Raw genomic sequence first — 6895 nt, 5'->3', positions numbered from 1 at the left:
AGGGCGGGGTTTCCCCCCCCCCCCGGCATGCCATCATCTGGTCCTCCGCCAGTTGAATGGCCAGGTCCAGCGACGCCGGCCGGTGACACTGGACTCACTGCGCAGTGTTCGTCGGTAACCACACGACGAACTGCTCCAGCACCACGCGGCCGATTATCTGGTCGACGTCGCTTCCCCTGACCAACAGGCATTTGCGGCACGCGTCCCGGAGCTGCTGAGCCATCCGGCCGTGTTCCCCCAGCTCCAATGATCGGAACTGCTGACGGTGTTGTTCGGGGTTCCGGCCGACCCGCTGGAGGATGGCTCGCTTGAGGTCGTCATAGGAGGTTCTGAACTGGCAGCTGCTGCGTAGCCATCTGGGCCTCCCCTGACAGCAGCGGGATGAGGCGCACTGGCCAGTTCGTCCGGGCCACCCACATGCCTCGGCGGTCCTCTCAAAGAGGTCGATGAAGGTCTCCAGATCATCCTGAGGGCCCAGTTTGTTCAAGTACAGCTGGGCTGGCAGGGCCGGGGCAGATGGACTTACTCCAGCCCGAACCTCCCGGTCTATCCAGCTCCGGAACAGCTCGCGGTCCTCCTGCTGCATCTGAACGAGGGCCCGGAATCGACGCTCCTGATCCTCCCTCGTGTCCAGCAGCGCTTGATGGTGCTCTTGGTGGAGGCCCGCGAGCGAGTGGATGACCTCCGTAAACGGCGAACTTGACGGAGATGACATGATGGCGGCGGCGTTATCACTTCCTTCCCGGGTTTCGGCACCAGTGTAACAAAGTTCGTATTGGGATGAAGGAAGTGACTCTTGATCAAACCTGCCCTTGAACAAACACTCTCTCCCAACCACGTTCTCCCAGTGTAACAAAGTTCGTATTGGGATGAAGGAAGTGACTCTTGATCAAACCTGCCCTTGAACAAACACTCTCTCCCAACCACGTTCTCCAGTCTGCCTTTTATCCGGTCTCTCCAGGCTAATTACTGCAATCAGACACAAGTGCATTTTGCACTTGACCTACTTACTCACCGCTCGTCTCCCGTCACTCTCTCCCGCTGCAGACTTTGCTGAACCATGCCCCCCTCGCCACAATATGGATATCTCTTATTTATACAGTTCTATATAGAGTACAAATGCACAAATCTGTACATAAATCTACTGTTCCAGATTCATACACACAATTTTTTTTTTATACACATTATTTTTTGTTAAGTCTTACTATTTAAATGTTTTTTTCTGTTCTCATGTCAGATGTGTATGTATGTTTGTATGCACCTGGTAAAAAAAAAAAAAAATAAAAAATAAAATTTCCTAGTGTGTTTGCACACACCTGGCGAATAAAGCTAATTCTGATTATGATACTTATACAGTCAAAAGCAAAAAAAAAAAAAACTGGATGTAAAAGTATAATGTCAGACTCCAGTGTTGGACATGAAACATGAAAATTCTGGTCGACAATAAATTTTACAGAAATTGAATTTCGGTTACTTAACACCACAGCTTAAACAACAAAAAACTTCTGGGAGGCAATCAAAAGAATTCTGAAGAAAATTGAATCACCTCACTCTTTCTTATTATTGACATATTATATTTGTCTTCCAAGTCTCCCTTTGTCCAAAACAATGTTTGAAGACCCTACTATCTAGTATTCTGTTAAAATATAACTAAAAATATAATGCCAGTTTAATTCTGTATGTCTTTAATTGTGTTTTTTTTTAGCATTTTAATTAGGATCTTAAAAATGTAGGATCTATAAATATTTCCCCTATTAATTGTAGCTAGATAAAATACCATTCTAATCTCAAGCAGGGAGTGAGAGAATTAAGATATTAAGAAAATGTTTAGTTACATTGCTAAGTGATGTGATTAATCTAAAGTCACTTCAAATGGGCCCTCAGAAAAGAAAAAAAAATTTCCCTCAGAATGGTGGATACCATCCCTTTGCATGTCCCTTCTTAGCTTAGTGAATGGTTAATTTTGTTATTTTCAAGTTTTGTTATTATTTAGGGAGGATGTCCTGCAGACCAGTGACCTCTGACTGCAGCTGAATGTGATGATGACCATACACTCATCTGCTCAGAGTCTTTCAGTTTCATCTTCTGATAGATTAAATCTAAGCAGCTTTAAATCTCACATTCAAAGTAACCAGGCAATTTTCTTTCTTACTAACTTTTATATTTTGATTTTGTAGATAACCACTCACACCTCAACCCTCACTGGTCTTGTTAAATCAGTTCAACCCCTTGAGATGTGTGCTGTAGGGATTTAGCTGAACTCTTTTGAGAGTTTTTGTTTACTTTATACTCACTAATTGCTTTGCCTCATTCTGCACTTAGCTCTCAGCTCTCTGCACTTGGACAGCCCCTTCATCCTCAAGAGCCACATGTTTCTTTTGACTTAGTCATCTCTGATAATTCCTGATAAATTTGTGCTGCCACAAATTCCTCATTACTTTTCTGATTTATTAAACATTGAGTAATTATTATCAAGTTGTGTATGGTATGGTGTGATGTGAATATTGTTTATATGGATTAAACCGTTTATATACGACTTTGTGGTATCTCTATTGTCATTAATAACAAAGCTGTATGTCAGTTTGCTGATCCAGGAAACTGAAACCAGCACTACTTTCATGTGTCCTATATCTCTCAGTGGACTCTCTCTTGTTTCATACAAAACCAACTGATGCAATCTTTCAACTCATTTATCAACTACTGTAAATTACCTTAGAGATCTTCACTACTAATATTACTGTATTATTGTTGCAGTTTTTAGCTTGTTGCTAGGCTGACAGTTTTGTACATTGTAATGGACTATTTTTTCTTAGTAGAAACTTAGTAAATAATACACAGGTAAGATTATAAAATAATTTCAACTCAAAATCAATTTTGCATTTCCCCATATTCGTTTATTAGGTAAATAGATATGCAGGTTAATTTGCAGTCAGCTGGTCATTATAACAAAATAAACATGATGAGGTTATCAGAAACCCTATGTGGAACGAATCTCTTACAAATTGTTTATTTCTGACTGACTGACAATGTGCTCTGTGTTTCATTGTTGGCATTAGTCAGCTTCGAAGTGACTTCTCTGCATCACAAGTTTGATCATGGCTAATTATTCAGTCTGGCTAGACTACTTTTAAACTTTTTGCAGGGCCCCTGAAATCTGTTTTTTTCCCCTGATGAATGTCTTGTCCTTGTTAGAAGTCTGGGAGGTAAGTAAGCAAGACCTGATTTACGGTTACTTCCCGGACACACTACAGGTTTTGTCATTCATTTGCCACCCAGTATTATAAACAAAGGGGCGAGGGTTTTTTCCACAGGTCATTCAGACACCCTGTGTGTGGACATGACTGCTCTTTTTCAGACTTCTGTTTCATTCTGAATGTGGTGTGATTGTGGCTGTTAGCTCAACATAAACATACAGTAACAACAGCAAGTCCATCAATAACTTTCTCCAGGGATTTATTTCAAACAGCAACACTCACTGGCATAAATTTAGCACATAGTCGTCTGGCTGCTTCTTGGATTCCAATGTATTGTTTTAGTGGTAACAGAAATAGCCAACACTGATGCAGGATCAGTTAACAACCACAAAAATAATGCACTGGAAGTGCTTGCAAATGTGTATACACTTTTGATGATAAATACTTCATTTAGGAACTGACATTTCTGGGAAATAAACTGAAAGATTTCTTTCCTATGATAATTAATCTAGTTAATGTCTCTTAAAGGGGTCATATGATGCTGCTAAAAAGAACATTATTTTGTGTATTTGGTGTAATGAAATGTGTTTATGCGGTTTAAGGTTAAAAAAAAAATTCCCCATACTGTACATTATTGTTGCTCCTCTATGCCCCGGCTTTCTGAAACGCGTCAATTTTTACAAAGCTCATCGGTCTGAAAAGTGAGGTGTGCTCTGATTGGCCAGCTATCAGTGCGTTAGGGCTGGACTCCGCTTCGTCCACAGTGAAAGCTGATCCGGCGATCCACAGCGTGAAGTTGTTGTATTTCTTCAGCGACCAGCACGGATCAGCTCCAGGCATGACGAAGCAGATATCGTCCTCTTTTGGAAGGCCAAACAAAGTAGTTTTGCTTTCACAACAAAACACTCAGCGTCTTCACGACATGGCGGCAGCAACAATACTACAGCGAGAATAAAAGTTACGCCTTCTTTCTTTGCATGAACATTTGGGCGGCGTTATGCACATCTTCCCACATCGTGACGTAGACATGTGGGGGCGTGTTAGAACGAGCCGTTTTAGGTAGGCGTGGTTGACTCTTAACTTTTATAAAGAATATCTCTTTGCATTTGAGACTTTAGTCTTTGCAACTTTACAGATCTTCTTTATGCACCAAGAGCTTTCAACACTCCAAAGAGAAAGGAAAAATTGAAATCGCATCAGATATTCATATTTTGATTTTATTGATGACATTATTCAATTTGACAAACCAAAAGAATTTTACTTTTTTTGGTTTGTCAAATTGTGGAAATCCACTTAATTCCATGCTGGCTAATGTAAGCATTCTTACAGGTCTTGTATGTTATGACAAAACAGGCAGATTTACAGCCAACTGAACTGACCGGCATGCTAACAGAGGATTGTCTCGCACAAAGGTGTCTACAGACACAAACACTGACACTGTGTAATCATGGACATGACCTTGTGTTGAGTCAGAGCACAGCTGTGTTTTTAAACACATTGTGTTTTATGAAGATACTTAGGATAAGTTTATTCACCTCAATCTCCTCAGGTCCCCTTCCTTTCCTGTATGTAAAATCTCTGTGTTTCCCAAGGACCCAATTAAGCAAATGGTGGAATGGCTGAACTTGTGTTTATTTGTCCTAGAGTGTTATCAGTAAATCTCTGCAAAAAGATGCCTGATATGATAGAATCAGGGAGGGGACTCCATAGTTTATCATGACAACTCTCGGGATATAGTTTGCACAGCCATGCTACTCTGAGCCTGTAGCCATGGTGCTGCTGCACAAATAGCATACGTGAAATTACCCATAGCAGATCTAGACAGGTGGAGCTGGGGAGGAGGTGGAAGGTTTCACTGCAGGACCAGGGGTGCGTTCAACTTCACTTTAGACATACACTCACAAACTTCCCTTCTCCACCTCCACTGAAGTGCATTTTACTTCGTCCGGTGGACAAGGGACGTTTATATGGACAGACACTCAACCCCTAGATTTTAACTGAGGGAGCGAATATACCATGATGCAACACGACTGTGACGATATGGCAGATGACGTTTAATTTATCCCACCACACACTTAAATAATAATAATAATTACAAAATTAATTATTTTGAGATATAAATGCATAATAATTGTGGCTACCTTAAGCTGACTGTTTGTTAAACAAGCTGTGTTTCCATCCAAAGTTGCGAATTTAACTTGTACGCAAAATTGGAATGTCGCATAATGCAAATAAGCACCATTTCCATCTGACGAATCCCTTCCTGATAAACTGGCACTAAATATCACTAAGAAAAGTGGGAGAAGCCACAGAATATAATCATTTTCATATTTTATAAATTACTTGCACCTCAGAGTGAGCAGAAGAAACACAATAAATGCAGTCATTGCTTTCGAAGGTGGATGCCTGCTGTTTGGGAATGCAGTTGTGTAAGACATTTCTGGGAGGCAATTATACAAAAATACTTTGATAACAGACTTTGCTGGGGCATTTCAGCATGACCATAACAACATTTCAGATGCTGTGCAAAAAGATCCATCCGCTGGTTAGTCAGGTTATGCCCTCCCATAGCGCACATTACTTTTTTTTATGCGCATGGAGGAATTTATTCGGAAAATGTGTTTCCATCTCCCATTATTCGCATGAATCCTTTTTTGCACAAGTCAAAAACCACCTCAAGCGAGCGTACAAACTTTTTAGCGAATTAAGTTTTTTTTTTTTTTTCAAAATTTGCCATCTCCAACACTCGTTTCTGATGTGATACTTAATTAAAGCATTAAAGCAGGGTGATGGAATCATAGATAATGTAACTGATTATTGCAGGGGTTCTCATTAGGTGTTTTATGACTACAAGGGAAATTCCCTTTCAAGGTTGTTTTTGTGAATGACATTTGGTAGTAATTTGTTTAGAATTGTTTTAAATCTTATTTTATTCTTGCCTCCCACACTCTTTTTCTGTCATGGTGTTTGTGCACATTTCTGGTTGAGATGGGGGTTTGCTGGGGCATTTCAGCATGACCATAACAACATTTCAGATGCTGTGCAAAAAGATCCATCCGCTGGTTAGTCAGGTTATGCCCTCCCATAGCGCACATTACTTTTTTTTATGCGCATGGAGGAATTTATTCGGAAAATGTGTTTCCATCTCCCATTATTCGCATGAATCCTTTTTTGCACAAGTCAAAAACCACCTCAAGCGAGCGTACAAACTTTTTAGCGAATTAAGTTTTTTTTTTTTTTTCAAAATTTGCCATCTCCAACACTCGTTTCTGATGTGATACTTAATTAAAGCATTAAAGCAGGGTGATGGAATCATAGATAATGTAACTGATTATTGCAGGGGTTCTCATTAGGTGTTTTATGACTACAAGGGAAATTCCCTTTCAGTGTTGTTTTTTTTAATGACATTTGATAGTCATTTATTCATTTTTTTTAAATCTTGGTTTATTCTTGCCTTCTTATGCTATTTTTCTGTCATGGTGTTCTGTGTTTTCTGGTTGAGATGGGGGGGGGACTCACACATCTGCTGCCCTCTGGGCTTTCACACTGTGAGATTATTCCAGCTACTAAGCAGCTGTTCTATATTTTAACCTTTAGTTGATAATCCTCTGAGATTTCATTCCAAATCACTCAGCTATTTACATCTTGATGAGCAGAGCCTCGTACGAAATACCTCCCGGGTCAAAATAGTTGACATGCTT

General features: G+C 40.3%; 1 long non-coding RNA gene across 1 annotated transcript in view; it reads right to left on the bottom strand.

Moving 5' to 3' along the window:
- LOC107596452 (uncharacterized) overlaps positions 1-4961 on the bottom strand; it is an 11186-nt gene extending 6225 nt beyond the window's left edge. The window contains exons 1-2 of the long non-coding RNA XR_001610371.1: positions 4950-4961; positions 2439-2442 (exon numbers count right to left, since the gene is read on the bottom strand). This is a non-coding gene — a long non-coding RNA (uncharacterized lncRNA). The remainder of the gene's footprint in view (positions 1-2438; positions 2443-4949) is intronic.
- Between the last annotated feature and the right edge of the window lie 1934 nt (positions 4962-6895).

The sequence above is a fragment of the Sinocyclocheilus grahami genome, unplaced genomic scaffold, assembly GCF_001515645.1.
Source record: "Sinocyclocheilus grahami isolate Dianchi unplaced genomic scaffold, SAMN03320097.WGS_v1.1 scaffold219.1, whole genome shotgun sequence".
Lineage (NCBI taxonomy): Eukaryota > Metazoa > Chordata > Actinopteri > Cypriniformes > Cyprinidae > Sinocyclocheilus > Sinocyclocheilus grahami.
This window is presented reverse-complemented; position numbering and strand designations above follow the sequence as displayed.